At 40.5% G+C, this 12027-nt stretch overlaps 1 protein-coding gene across 5 annotated transcripts in view; it reads right to left on the reverse strand.

Annotated features, from left to right (window-relative positions):
- LOC139471160 (arf-GAP with coiled-coil, ANK repeat and PH domain-containing protein 2-like) overlaps window positions 1–12027 on the reverse strand; it is a 141131-nt gene that overhangs the window by 110403 nt on the left and 18701 nt on the right. The gene's annotated exons all lie outside the window — the stretch shown is intronic.

Raw genomic sequence — 12027 nt, forward strand, 5'->3', positions numbered from 1 at the left:
TAACACTGGGCACTTAGGGCATCCGTTTTTTCTCTAAAGGTCAAACACTCTCCACCGAGCCACCGTCCACCACTACAGCAGCGATAGAAACTTAACACTGTCAGTCCACTTGTCCTTATAATACATACAAACACACAGCAATACCCTAAAAAAAGCAAATTTCTCATGACACCTTAACTAATGGGTTGTTTGCAAAGACAATAGGACTAGTGCCAGTTTCTATTGCAGCTGTTGTCAGGTTATGAGATAGTTGCACCATTAACTCTTGCCACATAATAATGTACTGTCTTCATCTGCTGACACACCCATTTTCTTACATGGTATAGTCTGGGAGTTTTCAAGTCTGTAATAAATTTGGGGGGACCAAGGCTTGAGGTCCCGGTGGTTAGGTTAGGTTAATTGTTGTTTAAAGCAACACTCAGCAATATTCCAGCTTTATGACGGCGGTCTGTAAATAATCAAATCTGGACAAGACAATCCAGTGATTAATATCATGAGCATGATCCACACAATTGGGATACAATAACATGCATCAACCAAGTCAGTGACTATGACCACCCGATCCTGTTAGTCGCCTCTTACAACAAGCATAGTCGCCTTTTACGGCAATCACGGGTTGCTGAAGTGTCAGGTAAAACCCTAACATTCTTTTCTCAGCAAAGCCCATGCCACACGGTGCTAAGAGAACCAATCACTGACATACAAATCTATAATTCACAACCTCACAACAAGTAAGTTCATCAACTCTTTCTAAATACAGACAGCCAGACAGACCATAGATTCCTAATGATACTGTACTTAACACAGTAAGGGCAGACTTTCTTTTATTTTGTTATGCTTGTTTGTTGTTTTTAACGAAACCCACAGCAATAGTCCAGGTGAGTAATGGCAGACTGTAAAGACACCATGAGCACTATGAGCATGGATCCACCCAGTGATGACATGAAATAAACGGAGCCTGATCACCCAATCCAATTATAGTGAATTCTCACAAGGACAGGTGGTTGCTGAGTACCTATATTCTGTCTGGGATACGATGACATACATCCACCAAGTCAGCGAACCTGATCACCCAATCCCGTTGGTCGCCTCTTACGACAAGCATAGTCACCTTTCACGACAAGCATAGGTTGCTGAAGACCTATTCTACCCTGTATCTTCATGGGTGAGTGAGTGAGTGAGTGAGTGAGTTTGAGTGAGTGAGTGAGTGAGTGAGTGAGTGAGTGAGTGAGTGAGTGAGTGAGTGAGTGAGTTTGGATCGGTGGGTGGGTGAGTGAGTGAGTGAGCGAGCTTCAGTACCTTGATCCAGGTCCCCTAAATCCTCATTAAATGTTAACACGAGTGAGTGAGTGAGTGAGTGAGTGAGTGAGTGAGTTAAAACTTAAAGTTGTCAAAAGCAGTAGCTAGAAATTGCTGACTGTAGCATTAAAAACAACCTTTAAATAATCATGCCATTAACCATTTAATTTGCCTGACCTGACTCAATTATTTACAAGCTGCTGTGATAGAGGCCCCAGACACTGTATAACCTCTGATGCCGTGTCTTCTGTATTGTATGGCATATAACACCAGTAGCATATATCATACTGACAAATATATTGGTTACAAACTAACTTTACACCAAAATCAAAAGTCATATATTCTGAGACAGTAACTTCATCCCAACACTGCCATTATCAGTCATAAATTGCCAGGGATACCAGAGAACAAGCTGCTTTGTTTGACGTATGTGGTATCATCTGGGGAAACACACGATCTGGTGGACTGTCTTCCTGTCCCGGTAACACAATGGGGATGTTAGTGGCCTAATATAGATAACAAGAGTCATAAAGCTTTGAGTGAGTGAGAGAGTGAGTGAGTGAGTGAGTGAGTGAGAGAGTGAGTGAGTGAGTGAGTGAGTGGACCGATGGGTGGTTGAATGGGTTGGTGGGTGTATGACTGAGTGAGTGAGTGAGTGAGTGAGTGGACTGACGGGTGGTTGAGTGGGTTGGTGGGTGTATGAGTTAGTGAGTGAGAGAGTGAGTGAGTGGACCGATGGGTGGTTGAATGGGTTGGTGGGTGTATGACTGAGTGAGTGAGTGAGTGAGTGAGTGGACTGACGGGTGGTTGAGTGGGTTGGTGGGTGTATGAGTGAGTGAGTGAGAGAGTGAGTGAGTGGACCGATGGGTGGTTGAATGGGTTGGTGGGTGTATGACTGAGTGAGTGAGTGAGTGAGTGAGTGAGTGGACTGACGGGTGGTTGAGTGGGTTGGTGGGTGTATGAGTGAGTGAGTGAGAGAGTGAGTGAGTGGACTGATGGGTGGTTGAATGGGTTGGTGGGTGTATGAGTGAGTGAGTGAGTGAGTAAGTGAGTGAGTGACAGAGTGAGTGAGTTGATTGGTATGTGAGTGGATTGATGAGTGAGTGAGTGAATGAGTGGGTGGACGATTCAGTGAGTGAGTGAGTGAGTGAGTGAGTTGGTGGGTGTATGGGTGAGTAAGTGAGCTTCAGTACCTTGATCGGGGTTCCCTGAATCCTCATTAAATGTTAACATGAGTGAGTTAGTGAGTGAATTTCAGTTATTGTAGGTCACTGATGTTCAGTAAATTGCAAACCCACCCAGTGAAACATTTGAGTGAGTGAGGGAAAGACTGCTGTTTCTCTACACCACGATGGTGTCGCAAGGGTCCTGGGATCTACACTGCCCCAGGTCTCTCAGTGAGTGAGAGAAGACTGCTGTTTCTCTACACCACGATGGTGTCGCAAGGGGCCTGGGATCTACTCTGCCCCAGGTCTCCCAGTGAGTGCCTCACGTTCTCCCTGTCAGCATTATAGGGAGGTATCAACTCCTCCCACACTGTTAATAAACACGGGCCGGTCGGGTAGCCCAGTGGTTAAAGCGTCACGCCGAAGACCCGGGTTCGATTCCCGACATGGGTACAATGTGTGAAGCCCATTTCTGGTGTCCCCCGCCGTGATATTGCTGGAATATTGCTAAAAGTGGCATAAAACCGTACTCACTCACTCACTCACTCACTCAAATAAACACAGGCTGAACCTTTACTACTAGCAATAAGTACAGACACTAATTACTGGCAATTACTAATTACTGCTGATTACACAGAGATCCAGATAAGCTCTATCAAATTTGGGGCGGTCGGGTAGCCTAATGTGGTTAAAGCGTTCACTCGTCACACCGAAGACCCGGGTTCGATTCCCGACATGGGATACAATGTGTGAAGCCCATTTCTGGTGTCTCCCGCCGTGATATTGCTGGAATACTGCTAAAAGTGGCATAAAACCGTACTCACTCACTCACTCAAATAAACACAGGCTGAACCTTTACTACTAGCAATAAGTACAGACACTAATTACTGGCAATTACTAATTACTGCTGATTACACAGAGATCCAGATAAGCTGCATATCATGATATATGCAAAATATATCACTACTACCGATAGTTACTTAATATCGAGATGCCTGCGTACAAATACACATGAAAAATTAAAAAACTCAATAGCATGACAACACTCGACATAACTACCCAATTTGTCATTACAACTTGTGTACATGTACTACATTGTCTTAACAGATCTTTATTTACTGATCGAGTGCCGGCATCAAGTATACTCTGCTGCTGTGAATATTGCACAAAAACAGGGGCTACATATCACTTATTGTTAATTAGCTTAAGGGCTTTGACTGACTGTAAAAGTTAAGTTCCGAGCCTTGCGGAATTACAATGGAAGTTCCAGGCTCAATCATTGCGCCACCAGTGGCTATTACGAGTTGTGACTCCCATTTATGTCCCTCCTATTGACCAATGAGATTCCACCTCTCATACCTCTTGCATTTGCTTCAAACAAAATGGCAGCGCCCTGTCAGGATGATCTGATCAATAATCAAGATCTGTATTGTAACAAAAGGGGTCTTATCCCGCAAAGTGCATCAAATCACTTGAGCACCAGTGCAGTTGATTAAACACATGAAAACATGAAAAGATTTGTAAAATAAGATGACACCCAGTTGCTGGTACACATTTTTTGCAAATCCTGCAGTTAACCAAAATCTGCATGCTAAGTTTACGAACCAGACATCAAGTTTGTTACGCGAATTTGATTGGACTATGCATAGACTCGTTAGTCCAGCCAAAATGTAACTCTGGAATTCCAGCCTAGTTCAGCAAGGGTGGAAACTGGACTTTTATCGTGAGTTAACTCCCTTGCCTCAGGAAGATGTAATTAGCTAGGTACATAGCGCTGTTGTGAGTTTATGCAACATGTTATACACTTGGGACAGAACACAAACAAATTATACATATTAGAAGTCACCTGGCACAATATTTTTACACAAAGACTGGACCCAAGGGAGTAAAAATATACTGAACAACCCAAAGAAAAACATCAACACCCAACGTGAATGAGAAATACTCAATGGCTCAAAAACGTATCTGGAGCCCTGCAAACAAGAATTCACAAGTCAGCACATCAGCTGAGTGGCATCCCCTGAAAATAATACGCTGTTATCCACCCATCAATCCCTTGATGCTGTGGAATCTTGTTTTGACAAAGGCTATCTTGTTTTCACAGAGACACGGCAAGAATGCCCATCATTCAGTGTGGCCTAACAAGCCAGTCAGCAGGAGAAGTGATACCCACGTACTGGAAACCATCTTACTTAAGTCCAGTCACAACTCTCGTCATAGAAGTGATCAACATCAGAAGTCAGGCAATAAATATATCACTGCAAACATCTTACTGTTAGAATCACAAATCAACTTCTCTAGACAGCAAAAAATGTGTGTGAATTCTGGGTTTTCCCTCGCGTCTAAAAATAGTGGAATCAAGATACATAAACAAATTAGGGACATGAGGAAAATAACTACTTTTCTTGAGCTGCACCTTCACGAGGATAGTAAGGTCTGCATAAATCAGTCACTACAAGTAATATGAAGTACCGTATTCAACGTAATAAGCGCCCCGCTCTAATAAGCGCCCACGTCAATATTTGCTAATATATTGGCAAGTGAACAATCCCAATTAGCACCCCTTCCGATTGATCAATGTACACAGGACCTATTTATTAGTGTATAATACGCACTAATGTGTTATATGCACCCTTAATTATGGGCAATTAAATTCTGGAAAAATGTAGTATATAAACAGTTCAGACTGTCAGCATAAACCACGAAATTTATCTTTCAACTCTGTTTTTTCCACCAAAGTAATATTCTAATAACAGCCCCCTATTTCTAATTTTGAGAGTGCCCTGGGCGTTTATTATGTCGAATATGGTACCTATAGACCATATTTTATTTTTTCAAAAAATTTATTTTTGGGGGGGGGCGGGGGGAAGAAAGACAGAGTAGAGGAGGCAAGCATAATAGTATAAATCATTTGCCACAGACTCATCCTAAACATGGTACATTCACTGTGACTTGCTCGATTAATATGTCAGTTCTAAACCCGTCTAGACAGTTAGTGTTTCTGACAACCTCTGCAACAAGATCATGGAGGCAAACACACGACCTCCCAAACTGTAGCTGTTTTCTTGTTGCTTAATGTTTGTTTCTTTTTTCTTTGAAAACAGGTAACTTGCAGCAGGTCAGTAAAACCCTGTATGCAAGTGTCGCTAAACTGGTGTATCTCTTGTGAAACACAGTATGCTAGTGACATATATCATGGTCATAAAAGGTCAGTTAGGAGCTGGAACCAGACACATACGAGGGGCGTTCAATTTTGCAACTTCAATATGAGACCAAGTCGCATAATATGTTTTACACTTTTATTTTTAAAAAAAACCCTCCATTCTGGGTTCGAACAGTTAAATCACCCACCCTACTGCCGAGACTTAGTCCTGAGTGACTATTTCCTGTTCCGGCAAATGAAATCTGCCCTACGTGGAAGATGCTTCCTGGATGACGAGGACATAAAGGCTGCCACAGATGCGTGGTCAGAGGGCAAATCTGCGGGTTTCTATAAAAGTGGTAATAAAAGCTTGAAGGACAAATTAAATAAGTGTATTGTGGTGAAAGAACATTATTTTGAAAAATAAAAGTGCAAAAGATATTCTGTGACTTGGTCTTATATTGAAGTTGCAAAACTAATTGAACGCCCCTCATACATGTACTTGTTTTAGGCCTCAATACAGCATGGAAAAAGCAGCAGCCCCTGTTATTGATTATAGCAATAACCACCTACACAATCATCACGAAAGTTGTATCCGGTCTCATAGCGTCCAGACCAAAACTTGCTGCATATCAAATTTTAAAAGGAAACTGCTGTATAATACCAAGAAAAACTTGTATTTTCAATATGGCTGCCATGACAGCCATGTTTAAAATCAGCATGAATTCTGCTGTTCTGTGAACACATTCTAGAGACAAACAGCTTCAATCGGCTTTTCAAAATTTCAGATTCTTGGCCTTGTTAGTTCAGCATTTTTTCAAAAATGTAAAAGGACAGACAAATAGACAAAGGGTCAAGCAATCAGCTGATAAACTGAAAAAATAGGTGAGCTTATAAAACAGTAAACAGGAATCTAAAACCATTGAATTAAATTCTAAAAGATACTTTAAAGTTCTTGGAGAAGTAACAACAAAAAAGCATTACCATGTCTGTGCCAGAAATGAAGCACCAGAAAATGAGGATCATTATAAGAGAGCAAGCTGATTCTAAACCACTTTGACATTTCTGTTTATCAAATGTAAATATTATCTCAACACAACCTAAACAGCAGCACTGAAAGATAAACATTCAGACTAGTCTATGTTACGGCTTTCAGAGACCATACAATCCATGTTCAAGTTGCTATAGAAATGTCTCTCCCTCATCAATATCCTTCCCGGTGTTGCCCACCGACCTCGCTCATGTCGTGACATGTAAATATACGATAATGAATTAACTTCCCAGTAAATTCAGCAAAGACAAAGACAGGTACATTCAGGATCACCACAAATAGCTTGGAAACAGCTGTTGCTAACTTTTGATAATCTTTCTCGTTATTTAATATAGATGTGTACAATAACTGTGATAATATCATCTACATCTAAAAATACCGCCACAAGATTCTCACTCAGCGGAAGTTCAGGCACTTGAAGTATTATGGACCAAATACGGTATTGTCTCTGATAAGCGTCCTCACATTTATTCTTGGAACAACCTTCCAAAATGGGCGGCAAAGGAGGCCAAGCGGTAGTTACAGACCAAGCGCTTAATATTTCAACAACGGTGTTGTATAAGCTACACTAATAAATTGACATACAATAGAATTTGATGTTCTTGACAGTCATTGCTTGCTTTGACCCATGAAGATCTGGGGTAGAATAGGTCTTCAACAACCCATGCTTGCCGTAAAAGGCGACTATGCTTGTCGTAAGAGGCGACTAACGGGATCGTGTGTTCAGGCTCGCTGTCTTGGTTGATTCATGTCATCGATCCCAATTATGTGGATCGATGCTCATGCTGTCAGTCCAGACTCGATTATTTTCAGACCGCTGTCATAAAGCTGGAATATTGCTGAGTGCGGTGTTAAACAACACATAACCAAGAAACAAACAAACAAACAAACATTGCTTGCTGAAGTCAAATATGTACAGAAATGTATGAACTTCAGCTGATATTGCCTAAACTGTGATAATCCAGTCGTTCCAGACAATTACAGGCCTCCATCAGGTATAACACTCTCAGGGTGTGACACACACACAAAATAATTAGTCATCAGTTGACAATAAATTTAAAAAAGAAATAGTTTCAAGTAATGCCATGTTCCTGGGATTGAGATCCCTTTCCTTTTCCAGATTGCTTGTCATCGTAAATGTCCTAAGATTTATTTCATACTTTGTAATCATATTAAAGAATGTCATTTCAAAGTAGATAAAATCATGAAAATGTTGTAATGCTAATTGTCTACAGCAGGATTACTGAACCTTTCTCTGTAATGTGTCAGTTTCATGTTGGTCAAAAGGGACAATTCAACCTCATTTCTTATCATGTTTGTAGTTAGGAGTGTAAACGATACAGCAAAGTCACGATACAATATGTACCATGATACATAGGTCACAATACGATACGTATCACAATACGCATATTTACGTTAAATCGCGTGAAAACTTCTTACTATAAATATTTCAGAGTAGGTACAAAAGGAAAGCTAGCTGTAGACACATGTTCGTAGCAGCTATTTTTAGTAGTGAACTTGAAACGCTAACACATTTTGCAATATTTGACTGACAAATCAGAGTATTTGGTCATTAAACAAGTAGTAAGTAATTTATTTTAGCAAGTGTATCATCTTGTCTTGTATCAATACAGAAATTTAAAAAAAATAATGTCGTATTGTTGCATGAAAACATATTTATAGTGAAACAAACCTAATGAAAAACAGAACAAAATCTCCATCATCAGTTCATAAATACTGAAAAGCCATGTCATCTTGGGCGGAGAGACTGAAACACACACCAAAGAAACAGTAAGTGAGTGAGTTGGGTTTAAACGCTGCTTAGAACATTTCACTGATATGACATCCTTGTCAGTTTGATGTGGGAGGAAAGCCGGAAGTGATGCAGGTCTCAGACATTTACCACGTTGGTGAAACCCACCAATACAGGCACAGTGCTGACAAACCTAGAAACATACGCAGGGCGAATCTGGGATTTGAACCCATGATGTAGGGTTTCTAGCAGCCTAATGGCCATAACTATACAGTAAACTGGGCGCCTTAGACAAGAAAGGTTGGTTGGTTGGCTTGTTGTTACACGCCGCACTCAGCAGTATTCCAGCTATATGACGCTGGTCTGTAAATAATCGAGTCTGGGCCAGACAATCCAGTGATTGATATCATGAGCATCGATCCACGCAATTTGGATCGATAACATGCATCAACCAAGTCAGCGAGCCTGACCACCTGATCCCGTTGGTCGCCTTTCACGACAAGCATAGTCACCTTTTACGGCAAGCATGGGTTGCTGAAGACCTATTCTACCCCGGAATCTTCACGGGTCTAGACCAGAAAGAGACCACCCAGTTACACCTGTCATACATCATACAACGCTACTTATGAAATTAGTGAACCCCCCCAAACCTCCTTAACACGGGGTAATGATCCATCTCCTCATCAGCTGCTGCTGGCCAAGTTGTCAAACTAGACTTGCACAAGTCTCCATGGCAATAATTATTATCTTAAATCATAATTTCTAGATCATGTAAATAATAAAAACAAGTTGTCCCAATAAGAGACTGGAGTCTTTAATGTCCACATAGCTAGACTTGCCTAAAAGGGAGATAGAATTACTACACATCCCAAACTTATCTTTCACTACAGCCTTGGAGCAAGGCTATTGTCTAACCTAGAGTGGTGTTTGTGCATTCCCCTAGCCCAGCCACTGCATCTGGCCTCAGACCTTCACATCCTCTCCTCACTTAACTCACCATGTAATCTGGAGCTTGCTGCACACAATAAAACACCCATCAGTCTTAAAATACCTGTAACAGACCTTGTAACAGACCTTGTAACAGAGGGCTGTAGACAACCTCCTGTTTCCGTTTTAATCTCATCGGGCAAATTGCTACATTAACATTTTTTCTCGGCTAATTTACAGTTAAAGACATACTTTCACTTTCATTAGAGAGCAATGGCCTTGCTCGTCTGGCCTAATTGTACTGATAATATCACGGGTCAGGAGTTTAGCAACCTGTTCCACTATACTGTATTTCCATATTCGCCATAATAAGCCCTGTGGTAAAATTAGAAAGTTGATATGGATAGGTGCTTGTTAACTTGTTTTCTGGGATTGAGTTACAGTGAACAAAGTTGATAATAGTTATGAGGTAGGTAGTTATATGCCCTTTCTTTGCTGTTTTCTGTCAAACAAAATGTAATATCCACTAGAAAATGAAGACTCTTCTGGGTGAAATGTTGGTAATAGTCGTACGCAGATGTTTATCCAGAAGTTGGTCACTTATGGGAAGATGCTTGATATGGCAAATACGGTTTTTCAATTTACATAGCATTCAACGGTGCCGGGACCTTCCTTCCATCATAGCCTTCAGAGTATCCTGTATGTTGTCTAACGCAAAACTCAGCAATATTCCAGCCACATACCCACACCACGTAAATAATCAAGTCTGGACCAGATAATCCAGTGACGTATGTGGCGTAAACAACAAACAAACAAACAAACAAACCAATTTCTTCTCACTCTAAGTCATCTAATTTCATGACCACATCACAAGGTACTTGTTAACAGTTAATTACAGGGGGTCAATAGACATTGGGGTGAAATACCACAAATACTATTTCAGCAAGCCCCAAAGTACCTCTTAATTATAACACTGTATTAAAAAGATTCCAAAGCCAACATAATATATTACAGAGACACTTTCATACTTTTATCACCACTTGAAAGGACATTCTTTTACCAAAATTGAAAACAAATCTTCAGAACACTTTAGATGACAATACGTCAATGTTCCAGAAAATGAAATCATCAGAAACCATGCGGACATTGCTGAAAAACACACACTCTGGCATTATTTCCCTTTTCACTAAACTCCTTTATATAACATATAGCATCAACAAGAAAGGCCAAAAAAACACACATTGGAATTCCAATCAGGGAAAATCTTCATGGCAGACTGGCTCTCAATCAGCGAAAGGTTTCACATAAGAAGCTCCTGGTCGTATCACACAACCTTCTGCTTGGAGAGAGATGAAGAATAACTAGACCCTCATGTGCCGACCAGGATCCTCTAAGCGCCTAACGCTTATATAAGTCCTCAAATTAGGTATCCCTGCCAAACTGTGCTGTATGATCTATCCAACCCCACTCAACTCAGTGATAATTGAAGTTCCAAGCATGACTGCAGCCATTTGACGAAGCAAAGATCTTAAAGATTTCACACATCGTGGCATCCAGGAAGCTGGATGTAACACTTTGTCGATACTTGTACATCACTCAGTATTAGGAATTAACATGAAAGTTTCATATGCCAGGAAGGCTCGGTTTGCATAAATAGTTCCAGACAGGTACCGTATATCGGCACCCAATCACCGTTGATGATCCCTGCTCGCGATAGTGAAAACTTTATGTGGACATATAATAGTCAAACGACAACAAATATGACTTTCAGCGAGTCAATGTATGACATTTATGATATATATTTCCATTCTCTATCCACTAAAGTTTGTTTCAAGGCATCAATAGCAGTAATCTGACCATGGTTGCTGTAAATAAAGGTCAGTTGTGCGACCTTCCGATCACTTCACATGCAATTTCGCTGAAATGAATGTAAACAATATTGAATGAAATTTTGAATAAAATTAAAAATAGATTACAAACATCAGTCCAGATATACAATGAACACTTTTTATAACCAGACAGTTTAGTTTCCGTACGTCAGGATGGATTTGTTCACATGGTATTTCCAGTGTTATGTGTTCACGGTGTCTCTGTGTGGGGGAAAAAGCATCAAAACTCTTCAACCCTGTGTATAAGACGACCTCCTTGAAAGCCCCCTAAATTTGGTATGAAAATGTCGCCTTATATACATACATTTACTGGTCTACACCTAATTACTAGAAACATGAGTAATGTGACTTCTATTGTTTTGTTAGTTGTTTGTTGTTTTGTGCCGTAGTCAGACATACTGACGGAGTACTGTCGCCATGTCACGGCTGGTGGAACATTATCAGTTTATCATGTTTAGGGCCATACAAACCCAATATTTTTGTGTCTTAAAAAATACAGATGTGAAGAAAAAGATGTGCATGTATTCACACAAACTCTTAGGTTTTTCCCAAAGCAAACACGATATATAGAACGGTGTTTCCATTTTCGAGATCACTCATTGGTCGATATCACATGATGACTCTTGAAACTGTTCCATACATAAAATAAAATACCCTATCACATACTAAACACTGCACTGATGTATTTCTGTGTTTGAAATGCAACAAGAACAGCTAGACATCAAATATAGCGAAACGTAATCACTACAGCCTGATTTTCATCAACAAGAACTATGTTCATTCTCTCCTGCTTGATCACT

This window comes from Haliotis cracherodii, unplaced genomic scaffold, assembly GCF_022045235.1.
Source record: "Haliotis cracherodii isolate W230 unplaced genomic scaffold, xgHalCrac1.p SCAF_22, whole genome shotgun sequence".
NCBI classification, from domain to species: domain Eukaryota; kingdom Metazoa; phylum Mollusca; class Gastropoda; order Lepetellida; family Haliotidae; genus Haliotis; species Haliotis cracherodii.